Raw genomic sequence first — 14,145 nt, 5'->3', positions numbered from 1 at the left:
AAATTAAGTCTTTCAAAACAAGATTTTATTTTGTAAAGTATTCTAAATAATACTTTTCAGCATTCATAGTTAACTAATAACTTATTCTTTTTAACACCTTTCCTGATTCACTCTTTTAAAAGTTTTAATATTTAATTTACAAAAATTATTGTGCATGCCTTCTATAAACAGATTTTGTGAAAGGATAATAGTGCTGTTACTTAAAACCAAACAATTTCTATATTCTATGTCTCAGTGATCTTCAAAATTGATACATAGTTAAGGTTCTCTATCATTCAAATTCTATAATATTGGTTTGGTCAATCTATATAAACGATATTTTAAATTTGATATGCCTAGTGAACTAAGAAAAAAATTAGTGTTAATTATTAGTTATGTTTTCAGTTCCTGCTGCAATACTTGAAAAAACATTAAAAATGATAATTTCAAAACAAAATAATAAGAGATTAACAATGATTAATACATTGTATACTGTCATCTTCAAAATAGTTGCTCAGATTACAAGATACAGGCATAAAAAAATGATCAAATAATGAAAACCATTCTCTTCCCTTCTTTCTGAAAGTTAGTAAATGCATGTTTGTCACAGTGTAATGACCCACATCTACCCACAGGAACTGCGAATAGTTATGGGATTATTATTTAAAGGAAGACTTTTCACAACATGGTCAGCAAAGTGACCATCATTTGAAATAAAACTTACAGTCTAGGACCATACAGTACTGAACATGCCCAATCTCATCTGAAATAAAACTTACGGATATCACTAAATAAAGGGTTGATACAATTTACTGTTACTCAGAGTAGAACCATTATTGAAGAGAATGTGTGATCTAGTCATGGAAGAGTGCTGGCTTTTCACTAATTTGAGTTTTTGAGTTCTTAAAATGTGTTTTTTACCCTTGATGTCAAGTCTTGAATTTTTATTTCCCTGGTTCCCCAGGAGCAACAGCAGCACACACTTAATGCTTCTCTGTTTTTGTACATGGTTTAGAGTGTATAGGTGTTTCTGATCTGTAACCCTAGATGAGGGTTACAAGAGTTCATTTTGTACCTTATTTTTTCATTTAACATTGCTATTAAGATGCACGTCTGTCTCTGTGGATAGGGGTCACAGCTTCAAGAAACTCCACCGGCCGCGTACTTGCTTGCGTATTAATGAGTACCAACTCCTCCCGACACAGGCTGTGATCAATGCCCTTTGTGCATGGCTTTTTGGATCTTTGTAAACATTTCTTTGGGATTTATAACTTGGAAAAAGACAAATGTGTCACCCCACTGACTGTGCACATAATGAGTCACTAGTGCCCAGCTGCTTTTCAGAATGACTGTCCTGTCTTCCTCCCTTTAGAAGTACCTGAAATTTTCACTTCCCACTGACTTGGCATTACCCACATTTCTAATTTTGGTCAGTGATAACTGATTTTAAAAAACCTACTTCAGGAAATGGAGAAAAGATGGCAGATAGATAATAGCAGCTACAGAGGCTCTCTGAGATAGTCAACTTAGATTCCAAAAATAATACAGCGTGGGGAGTCCCAAACAGAGGGAGTTACACCCTGCCGACCCAGAAATGAACTAATCTGAGAGGAACCAATTAAAAATACAGTCCTGGTGCTACGACTGGAACAGCTAAAGTCTCAGTGCCACCACTTGAACCCCCAGATTGAACTCGCTACTGCTGCTGCACCTGAATTGGCGCAGCTGGGACAGCTAGCTAGCTTCAACTCACGGGAGATGCGAACACTCTGAGAGCGGGAATCGGCAAACCGAATTGAGAGCAGAGCTGGTGGGGAACCCTGCATTGACCTGCGGCGAGTGAGGGGAATAAAAACCCTTCCATAGACAAAGAGGCTCCAACAGAGGACATTCTGGGACCAGGCAGACTAGCCGGAACAGGGTGCTGCAATGACTTCAGTTGCACATTCCCCTCTCAAACAGGATTGGTGGGGAGCGCTTGACCTGGGTGACCTGTGAACTAAGACCCAGTAGGCTAGCCCAAACCAGTCCCTGTGCCTGGTGGTGCATCCTAACACAGTGAAGCCCTTCAGTAGGTTGACCTGGAGGGGCGGGCCCAGAATAGCCTATCCTGCTCTGTATCTCCCTCGTACACTGCAGTGGGCGGGAACATCTAGTCAGTGCACTTCAGACAAACTGAAACTGACAAAGAAAGAAACTGGGCCTCCTATATACGCCTGTATGGAAGGAACAAAAATATGAGAAGAGGAGGCAACAAGAAAGGGTCCTCAGTCCCCAATCCTGAGAACACTGATCCAGGAAAGGTAAATGCAAAGGAGAATGAGGACAGAAAACATGCAATATCAGGCATGGTACCAATAGACATAAAGCGGTATCTTTGGGACCTCATAGATGAGTTCAAAAGTGAAGTATTTAACCAAGTAAAGCAAGATATAAATAGAATAATTAAAGAAATGCTAAATACCTTCCAAGAAAAAACAGATGGTAGAATGGAAGAACAAATAAAAGGTGGAGAATTGTTTGATGGAAAAAATAAAGAAAACATACAATACATGAAGCAGGTTCAAAGAGATTACCAGGAAACTAAAAACTCTATTGAAAGCTGGCATAACAGTTTGAAAGAAACTAAGATTATCTGAACTGGAGGACAGGTTTATAATGTGGGAACATGAAAGGAAAAACATCTTAAAAATAACAAGGAAACAAGCAGTAACAATACAAAGGCTAGAAGATGACAAGAGGATCTATAACTTAAGAATAAAGAATGTGAGAGGAGAAGCAGGGGTACAAACAAAGGAACTGCAAAGGATATTCACAGAAATAATGAGGGAAAACTTCCCAAACATAAGAGAAGAGAAAGATGCTCAGATGTATGAGGCACACAGAAATCCAGCCACCTACAATCAAAACAGAACTACACCCAGGCATATAATAATCAAGATTCCAGAAATCCAATATAAGAACAGAATATTAAAAGCCATCAGAGACAAGAAACAGATCACTTACAAGGAAACATCCATCAGAATTACAGCAGACTTCTCGGCACAAACCATCAAATCTCAAAAACTGTGGGACAAAATAATCCAAGCTTTGAAAGACAATAACCTCCAGCCAAGATTGATATATCCTGCACAACTGTCCCTAGAAATTAATGGAGAAACAAGGTGCTCCCAAGATAAAGAGGAACTGGGGGAATTTGCAATCGCCAATCCAACTCTACAGAGAATACTGCAGGACATTCTAAAGAGAGAGAAAAGTACCAAGATTCCAGAAACAGTGAGAGAGAGGCCACAAGGAATGGAGCAGAAAGTAAAATGAAGAAGATAGACAACTAATGACAGAAAAAGAGCACAACTGAAATAAGGCAAAGAAGGTTGGACATACTTTCTAATATAGATGGCCTAGATACACTAACTTAAGGGAAAAAAGAGAGAATTGCTGGCAGAGTGGATCAAGAGGTAGGGTCCACCAAGAGGAGCTTTATAGGAAATATAATTAGCCCGAAGAAGGTTATATGGACCAAAATCAAATATGAGAAAATGGAACTTGATGTGATAGGGAACCAGAGAGTAATAGGGGTAACTGGACCAGTATTTATGGATATGTTGAACAGACAGGCTTTAATAAATGAAGAAATATAATTAGAAATCCAGTCTAGGAGTGAGAAAGTTCAGAAACACTTAGGTAAATAGCAGGTTGCCTCCCCCCAATATAAAACTGTGAGTTTTGGGGAGACTCAAGAATACACAGTTTATTCTGGGGGAGTAAAGGGGAGGAATAGTCTTAAAAAAACAGCAGAAGATATAGCTAATAGTGTATCAGGAATTAAAACCCTTATTACTCACACCACTCTGCTTGGATGGAACTTGTTCCGTCCTAGTTTGTATATAAGCACTGGATCTGAGGGCACAGACAGCTGTCCCGAAAGATACCAGGATACAGCACAGTGGTCATCTTTAATTTCCTATTAACTCAATCAGGATCCCTGTATAACTCATACTATTACATCATGACTGATCTTAGTTAAATCTGACTTGTTTGACTGCTGCTTATTATTGACAGATTTTATTCAAAACTATTAGGTTGCTGGTATCAAGTTGAGGAATATAGAAAACTTTACTGAAAATGACAATGATTCACCATGAGATCCATTCTGACTTGATTACTACCTGTTTTTGTAGCTCTACACTATCTACAAAGTTGTATTTCTATTAATTCTGTTATGTACTGATACATTCAATTATACTTTATCTGATGAGATAGCCAATTCTGTTGATGATAACAAGAAACAGCACACTGACCATGGTAGAACTCCTTATATAGAAATTTTATGTCTTTTTAGTTTTATGTGTCTATAAGAATATGTTTAGTTCTGTCCTGCTTTGTTCTGTTTCTCCCTCTAATATAGAAAGGATAGAAATACATGTTAAGACTCATGCTTGTGTAAAACCTATAAACAGTTTATGAGAACTGATCTTATGACACATGATGAAATGAACAAATACTTTGAAGGAAAGAAAGGGGCACTGCAGTACCCAGTGCTGATTCCACAGTGTTATGATGTGAAATCCAGCAATATTATTAATCTTTGTTCAGAAGGATTTTAATCTAGTAAGTTTTGTTTGGTCTCAACATAAATGAACATATGGATAAATGCGTACATATCTAAGTGTATACGATTGATAGCCATATTAGTTTTTGTTGGGTAGTTGAACAGAAGTGTTTGCAGTCTCCCTGGCTAAATTCCCATTTACATGTTTCACTTTTGTATCTTGAACAACTATTTGTGGGGGGACAATATGTATACATCAACTAGTGATTTATTACTGTTTATTTCTTTTCTTTGAAAGTAAGTACTATTTCTGTCCGTTATCTATTTTGTTTTGTCTTTCTTTAAATAATAATAATAATATAAAAACAAAAAAATCCTACTTCATTGTTTCAATCTTTATTCCTCTGATTAGTAACAATATTCTTATTAGTCTTTTGGTTAGTTCAGAGACAGGTCTCACTAAACTGCTCAGAGTGATTTTGGCCTTGTGAACTTCCTGCCTCAGCTTCCTGAATAGCTGGGATTCCTAGTGTGCACCACTGGAGGCAACTGAATAATATTTTTAAAAGTGTATATTCTTCGAAAGATAAATTTCTATTTTCACCAGTTGGCTTTGCATTTTTTTTTCACATTTTAGTTTTTAATCCACCTAGAATCTACTTTTATTCATATATGGTACTAGATGAACATTCAGTATTATTTTTTATATAGTGATAGCTATTTCCAATATAAGCTATTAAGTAAACATTTCTTTCCTTAGTAATGTGATGTTATCTGTGCGATTTACTTGAAATGATAAAATTGCTTTTATTTATAGATAATAAAATATGCTACTATATCTAGAAAATCCCTACTGGCTCATCCTTTTCTTTCTCTCCTTTATTCCTTCCTTTCTTTTATTTCTTTCTTCAATGTATTTATCTATTGAGACCTGTGTGTCCACCTCACATAGTTATTCTTCCTTTTCCAAGACTAACCATGCTATTCACACCATTGTTCTTCTCACAAAAACTCCTGCAGGTTTTCGATAGGATGGCCTAGACCTGATCCCAGACAAGTGTGTGACAGGAAAGGAGTCACCATTGTCACTATTCTCGTTCATGGTAGTCTACCCTCATGCTGTAGGGCATACTTCTTTTCCTAATTTCTCTTGGCCAAAATTTGTTGTGCTGGACCTGTTTCTTTTCCTACCTTTGCACTTGTCCTGATCAATTCTAGAAACCTCTAGAAAGAAACTCCATTATCTCAACCCTGGTAACAAAACTAATCTTAGGTTTTCTCACCAACTTCTCAAATGTCTGTTTACTCTGATCATTTTCTGTGTCCTGTATTATAGTTTTAAACAATTGGAAGTTTCTCCATAAAAATTTAATTGCTTGTGTTCTTGGTTAAATTTATTTTTTGATAGTTCATAAATTTTGATGCATTTAAAAATTACAGTTTAGGGCTGGGAATATAACTCAGTGGCACAGCACCTGCCTGACAAGTAGGAGGTTCATGTCCCTGTACCAGAAAAAAAAAATTACAGTTTACACTTGGTTATTGTTGATGGAGAAAAATGCTACTGTTTCCCAAAGTTTATTTTGTGTTTAGAAAATGTTACTAGTTATACCTATATTTTTTATAAAATTGCTCTTAACCTTTTTTTTTTAATCGGTTCTGGGGATCAAACTCACAACCACACGCTTGCAAGGCAGGTGCTTATGCTAAATCCCCAGCCCCTAAATTGCTCTTAACCTTAGCAACTATGTATATCAGTAACATGATCTGAACATCCTTGTCTTTTTCCTGATCCTAAAGAAGTTCCACTTTTAAACACACATGCACACACTTATATGTAATGCACTGATGATATATTTCTTAGAATTTTTATATTGTAGTCATGAATGAAATTGGTCCTCTCTTTTCTCTTCCCTTTAAGTACTTTTGGAATCAAGATTCCATTAGTCTCAAAATGAAGTGGGTTGCTTTCCATGTTTTTTGGATCAACTTGTATAAAAAATGAATTCACTATCTCTTGAAAATTTAATTATTTTTAGGCCTATTTTATGAAGGAATGGGAATATTTCTTTAAGTAAGTCTTCGTGTCAGCATTTATATATTTTTTCGTTATTTATCCATTGTTCCTGTTTCAAGACTTATTAGTTCACAGTTTTCATAATAATTAAATTTAAAATATTTATATCTATAATTACTTATTCTAGTTTATATATTGAGCCAACATGATTAACCAATTGAGAATTAACTAAAATAATTTTGTGAAGTTTTTCCCTTGTAGTTATAAAATTAAATGACAAAGAATGGAGGAGACAGGAAGCTAAACAGATAATGTCTTAAAGATTTTCTGTCTTCCTGATCACTATGCAGAAAGAAAAGAAAATCTAATTTAGAACATTTAAAAGCTAAGTATGCTCAAAGTTGAATGCCTATCTCAGAATCTAATATTTGCTCCCATATAGTTAAGTGTAAAAAAATCTACCTAAGGCAGACGCCCTAAACTAAGGCTCTTTGTCATCCTATAAACTGTATTTATCTGTTAGTAAATGCACAGTATCTGTGTATTTATACTTTTTAAAACTGTGTTTTCATGCAGGAATCAACTCTGGACTTTGAAAAAAAATTTTTAGTACAACACTACCAGAAAAATATTAAGAAACACTAAGCTATTAGTGTTTTAATAGCCATAGTAGATTCCTTTACCATCTACATGCGTATCTAAAGGCAAAAGCAATTGCTTTAAGCTAGATAAACCAATTCCTAGTCCATAATTCTACCCTAGGGATCCGGAGGAAGGAAATCAAGAGTGCTATTGAACCCAGAGAGGACATCTCTTAGACAGATAATTCTCATTTCCATTCTGTCCCACGGGTATTAGATAGTAGGGTATTTTCTCTCTGATAGGTTTGAGAGAAAGCCTTTTAAAATTTATAAAAAAAGAAAAAGAAAAAAGGCTCCTGAAATTAATTAGAGGAGGTCATTTTTCTTCCTTAATTCTTTTTTCTTGTTTTAGTTTGCTTGTTTCTTTGTTTTGAGACAGAGGATTCCTATGCAGTTTAGGCTGGTCCTGGACCCCTAGGATCCTCCTACCTCAACTTCTTGAGTGCTGGGATTATAGGTGTGCACCACCATGCCTGGCTTTTCCTCACTTCTTTTACTTTATATCACTAAATTCATACTTTTTCCAAAGAACAGAAAAATAGTTTTCATTTTTTTCTTTATTCTCGAACATGCCACTATTGGTAGTGAAAACTATCCAGAGTTGTATATATTCTAACAGACACTGAGAAAACCAAAACCCCATCTCTGTGTGTCTATGCCAGCTTTTGTTGTTACAACTTCAATTATTCAGTTATCTCAATGAAACATAACTGTTTCAAATGTTCACCAGCAGAGGGGCTTAGATTGTTCCATTATTTGACTGCTGGATGTGTAATGTACAAGATTATTTCCCAACCTTCATTGCCCTCCAAATGGACACTGCGAGTTTTGAGGACTTTTTCTCATCCGATCCACTGCGTCCTGCTGGTGGAGCAGGCCTGAAGCCATCACACTCACACTGCCACCCTCCGTCTCACACCTTCCAGGACTCCTCCTGAAGTCCCACCAGACTAGGACCTTCAAACACCTTTGTCCCCACCTGTGCTGTTTCTGAAAACAAACCCTTGGCTCCAGAAGCACAGAACATCACAGCACTTGGGCACAGAGACCCTGTCATGAGCTCTGAACCTTTGCAGCTCTTTTCTCTATAATGTGAAGACATTTCATCCTCCTGTGCAATTTCTGAAGTCACGCCTATCCTTGTTATGCAGGTCCAGTGCTTTTCTCCTGAGCTCTTATACGTTACTCTTGTCTTTTCTACTCTGAATTTCTACAACATTGTTCATTAACATCTTTCTGCCACCTAATGCATTAAGATAATGTGGGTAAACTTATTGGTGAAAATCAATTTATATAAACTACAAACTGCTATAATTTTAAAGGAATGGAATCATTATCAATTACCAATTCACTGTTTCAAATATGCAATTCTGTGTCCTCAACAACAGGAAGCCTTGTGAAGACAAAAACCATATCTAATGATTATTTTGTATCCCCAATGCTATCTATCAATGAATAATGAGTTTTCAGTAAACATTTATAGGTTAATCGACTAAAACAATATAAAATATATGATGGTCACAGAGGAAAGAATAGTAGAAATACTAGGAGTGGGCTGGAGAAAAAGCTGATTCATTCATTCAACAGACACTATCTGTTTCATACCAGACCCTCCTCTGGATTGTAGAATTATGGCAGTGAACAAAGGAAACCAAAATTCCTGCCAGAAAGCTGATGATGAAAACTAAAGTAATTAGTAAGATATAGAGGAGTGAAGGTGAACCTCTCAGAGAAAAGTTCAAACTGCAACCCCACTTATGTATTGCAAAGTGCCAACATTGCAATTAAACCTAAATACTGAGATTTTATTTTTAAAAAATTCATAAACATCTTTTGTCTTAAAAGAAAAATAAGTAACACATGTGCCATAAGCTCACCTCTACTGATACAGGGAATGGCACAAGGTAATAAATACAAAGGAAAAAGGCAGAGGAGGAGGTGAGCAGTTAAAAGAAGTGTGTCTGGCTGCAGGAGAGATTTTAATTTATGGCAGGTGGCCAGGGAAGGCTTCCTTGCATTTGTGACAATCAAGATTCCCATGAGGCAATGAACTGTAAGGATGTAGGATGATAGAGAATTCAAATAGGGAAAACCTCTGTCCATCCATCTATCCATCCATCCATCCGTCCATCCATCCATCCAACGTGGAGAAGCAGGCAGTGTTCAAGGCCTCGGGAATCCTGTGATACCCACAACACAAGCTATGGTCTCCAGAAGAATATCCCATTGGAATAGAAATGAAGTGAATATAGTCTGATCTCTGTTCTCCCCCAAATAACTGACCATTTACCACACGCCAGACTTTACCCCTCGACAACACACAGATAGGTAAGTATTCTATGTCCTCAAAGAGATCAGTCTAGTAGGGGTAAATATGTTGGTTTGGCTTTTTCTGCTGCTTAGAACTCTTCTCTAGTGCTCCAAGTTGAAAAAGGAGCTGAGTATCCATCCCTCTGTCATGCGGCGGAGCTCGCAGAAACAAAGCGGCTCTCTCCGCTGTGCAGGCAGCAGCACTGTGAGCACTCAGCCCACCCTTCTCCTGCCTCCTAAGCCGAGCGATCTGAGCGTAAAGGGTCACCGACAGCAGGCCTTGCAGGGAGACTCCAGGGCAGGGAACCTATGGCAAGCCTGCTGCCGTGTGCTTCTTTAAGACAAAATATGTTAATGTAGAGTTGTTTTTTCTAAGCTAAAACCTCAGGATTCCGGTTTAACTGCAGTATTGGCCCTCTACAATCTATCACCGCTATACGTTTTAAGTTTCACAGACACCCAACGCGGATCAGTCTCCTGTTCCCTTCACTGGCACCCACTGTCTAGAACACCATCACCTCTAAAAGCACGTCCTGACAAACCCCAGTTTCCCTCCTGCGCCTCGGACATTCACTTTCAACTCTGCACCTGGAGCAATCCCTTTAAAACACAGGATGAGGTCACTTTTCAGCTAAAACACTGTGATGATTCTCCATTTTATAGAAAGACAAAGTACTTATACTCAAGATGAATGATGAGCCTCCATTACCACTCAGGCTTCTTCTACAGTGTCTGCCCCTCCTCACTTCATGCTGACCATGAGTGTCCTTGCCAAGCACATGGCTCTGCCACAGGACCTTTGCTCCAGATATTGCCTCTGCCAGTACGGGTGCCTTTGCGAGATTCACCGGGCTCCTTCCTCACTCACTGTCTCCAGTCAGACATCACCTTCAAAGGCAGGCAGTCCGAGGCCGCCTCCCACGCTCCTGTTCCCTTGGTTTGCACTGCTCTTCTTTTTACCACAGCCCTGATCACCTTGTAACTCACAGTGCATTTTTTTTTTTATTGCGTCCTGTTTGTGTTGACTGAATGCGAGCTTACAGAGGGATCTTTGTTCACTGATGTTCTACAAACAATGCCTGGGATTCAATAGTTATCTGGCACATTAAATAAACACCACTGTTAAAGCTCAATTAGCTTTTTGTTTGTTTGGTAGAGCATATTCCAAATTGAAACTGCTATCTATAATAAAAGAGATGTTTCTTATAATATAAAAATTCTGAAAATTTCTGTGATCGGGTAAAAGCAAAAACACAGAGACTCAGCTTCCGGTGCCTCGGTGCACTGTGAATGCCCTGCAGCTGGATGAAATTATCAGTGCACATCCATGAAGGCCTTTTTCTAAAACAAATTTAAAAAAGGATAGATTATGATTGATGAAGCCAGCATTAGGGTAATACTATCAGGGATACTTTCTATTTCTGTCCTTTGTCAGGAGGTCAGATTATAATCACATTAGAACTGAACATAATGCTTTATTAATGTTTCATGAGTAAGTCAGTTGTAATCAGCCCAGGTTTCTGTGGATAAATTAAAGCAATTCTTAATGTATAAATTCAGTGCATTTAGAATTTAACAAGATGTCTACAAAATTGACTATATTACTTTTTTGAGGTTTTCTTATGAGACCAAATTTTGCATTTCACAGCTCTTCTAGGGACATATTTCTTGTAACTATATCTATAAAGCATAAAAAATACTGAGGAGTGATGTTTGTCACTGTCTATAACTTTAGCAACAACAATGGATTTTAAGAAATGCATCATTTAAAAATCAAAGTACTATTTAATTTTTTTAAACTAAGAGAAGGAAATTAGTTGGTAAATAAGGAATGGCTGTTCTCAATCTATCAAATACCTGTTCAATCACCTGCATGAGACAATGAAGCCAAGCATTTAATAATCAGCAATATCATCACATTTATAGTATTATTTTGTCTTCTTTGCTTTCAATTTCTTAATGACAGCTTAAATGAAGAAAGAGGAGATGTTCATGGGTACAGAATACTAATCCACACAAAGTAAAGAAGTTTCTTTGGAATTTATGGCATTTTCAATTTTATATTTAAGGACTGTTACAAATAGCTCCTTCAAAAAATGGAAGATAATCCCAGTCCAAATTAAAAATTTACTACAGCACATTTTGTTGAAATCTATTTCATTAGAAGTAAATCCTATATGAATGACCCAGACAATATAAAATTAGAAACTTTTAATGTTTTAAAACAGTATTTTTAAAAATGAAGGTTATATTCATGGGATTTATGAAAAATTTAAACATATCCATATTTTTATTGTGCCTAAGATTTTTATATTACCTAAATATATACACATACAAATTCCCTCAACAAAAATTAAAGGTATGTAGCACACTGATCAAATTCACTAGTTCTAACACACATGTCTGACACGGCTTCTGCATCTATGCTCACTCTCTATCAGCAGGAAGGAAAAGCTGACCGAGAGCTAGGACAGGGGAGACTACGGAAAGCTTCTATGGAGAACTTTAAATTGGAGGAAAGCAACACAGTGAGGCTGAGAGGCGAAGCTGCACAGGCACAGCCACACCTGACATGCTGTCTTTCCACAGCTCTGCGGCTCAGCGCTGCCCAGGGGCAGCACTGTGCATCTTTCCCTCGGCTCTGACTCTGAAGCAGACAAGACATGGCATCCTGACATACAAGAGGGCTTCTCTGCTCTGTTTTGCAGAGGTCCTTTAAGGAGGATCCAGAGAAGGCAGAAAACAAACACTTCTTTCTCAGGTCAGCCATATACGCACGATCTATTTAACCTAGCCCTGATTCCAGGGGAGGCAAAGCGAAGACTAGGGCAGGTTATTTTCCCTAAATATGAAGCATTTGTTGTGAAATCTTCTACCCAAGATAGTGATGGTGTAGCGTACAAGTCTCTCCAGATTCACTAGGAAGACGACAGGAATTTGGTTTGGAATAGAGAATGCCCCCAAAGGGTCTTGCTTCTTTTATTTCTTCATAAATGCAAGGAGGATTTGGAATTCATTACTTTTTTTAAAAAAAGCACTATTTGGGGCTGGGGATTTAGCTCAGTGGCATAAACACCTGCCTTGCAAGCAGGCAGTCGTGAGTTTGATCCCTGGTAAAAACCGATAAAAACGAAAAACACCAAAAAAAAAAAAAAAAAAGCACTATTCATTTCTAAAGTGTTTTATGATACTTTAAGCATGTATCTTTAATTATTTTAAGGGTACATTTTAATTCTTCAGCATTGAGAGGACAAGTCTTTGAGCAGCAACTTCCCCATGCTAATTCAGTGCTCATAGCTGCTACTGCACTGCACACATCTGCATGATGACTGTGTATCTTTAGGGTACTGGACCGTGAGCCTGGCTTTAAACAAACATGTCATGTATGCCTTCACATGTGCTCAGCAGCAACCCAGCTGGTAAAAAGACAAGATACAAATACAGAAGGGGTCTGTAAACCAAAGTCAGTTCTTGAACTGTCCCGTTAGGCCTGGAAGTAAATTATTTGTTATATGTAAGTTATATGCGGTGGAAGTACTCTGACAACTACACATAAAAGTAATTTGTTATTTAACTTTTACATCCATGTATTTTACGTTTGATTAAAGTAAGAGGGAGAATCTGAGAATTTAAGCTCTTTGTATGATTTTATACCGTTTCTCAGGCTGTTCCTTTCAAAGGCTCTCCTTAAAGCTCCAATGATATGAAACAGAGAATCAGATATCTTACCAGTCTTTTTAAAAAGCTACGTGGTGAGCATATGAATAATGAGACAGGCAGAGTGCTGTCTCATCACTGATGAGCTGAACTGCAAGTCTGAGTTACAGTGAAGAGTTTGGAGGGCATCTATGCCTGTTTGGCAAATATCTAACAGGTTATATGCCAACTTTCCTTTATAATTTTGTAATCAGAACATGCTGTGATGGAAACAATATAATTCTGTCTTGGTTTGGTTCTTTAGCATCAGTCTATAAAGTTCCTTTCAATGAATACGTAGGTGAAGTTTTTGTTCTGCAGTGTTGGGGAGTGAGCTTAAGGGCTCCATCACTGAGCAGAATCTTCAGCCCATGTGGGGAAGTTTTAAAGACAGCTCACGTTGAGTCACACTCTGCTTTCAAACTTACGATGCCAGGCACAGTGTACTAGAGAGCGTTTGGGTTCAAACCTTCTAGGAGCCACTGGCTTTCTGCCCTTTGGCCTGCTCATTTAAATAAAAGGCCCCTTTCAGCTCTAAATGGCTATGCTTCTTAAGGCTGGACTATAAGTGGATGTCATTTCTACATTCATAGAGGTCAAGGACGTGCCTTCCTTTCATACCAGCCGGGCAGGAGGAAATGGAACCTTCTCAGTACTAACTTAAGTTTTTGTGCCTCGAAAGACAACTTTACTTGGCAGATGACAGACGGAGAAGTGGGGACCACAGGTGAGGCCTGAATAGCCACTGCCTGGACCACACTACTGGCCTGTGGTCACTTCCCACTCACTCTTTTTTTTCTGCTCATCCTCAGGAACTGGCTTCTGGCCTCCTTCCCTTCTGTTTCTCCCTCCTTTCTTTCTCTTTCCCTCCTCCATCTCCACTGCTTCTTTTGCCATTATTTATCTATCTTGGATCTGGAAAATTAGTTTACCTTGCTGAGTTTTAGGTT

At 37.8% G+C, this 14,145-nt stretch overlaps 1 protein-coding gene across 10 annotated transcripts in view; it reads right to left on the bottom strand.

Moving 5' to 3' along the window:
- Nbea (neurobeachin) overlaps positions 1–14,145 on the bottom strand; it is a 673,150-nt gene that overhangs the window by 40,479 nt on the left and 618,526 nt on the right. The window lies entirely within an intron of this gene.

This window comes from Cavia porcellus, unplaced genomic scaffold (assembly GCF_034190915.1).
Source record: "Cavia porcellus strain 051 isolate PalLab524CR breed Dunkin Hartley unplaced genomic scaffold, mCavPor4.1 scaffold_21, whole genome shotgun sequence".
In the NCBI taxonomy this organism is placed as follows: Eukaryota; Metazoa; Chordata; class Mammalia; order Rodentia; family Caviidae; genus Cavia; species Cavia porcellus.
Note: the sequence above shows the minus strand (reverse complement) of the source record. Positions and strands in the feature narration are given on the sequence as shown.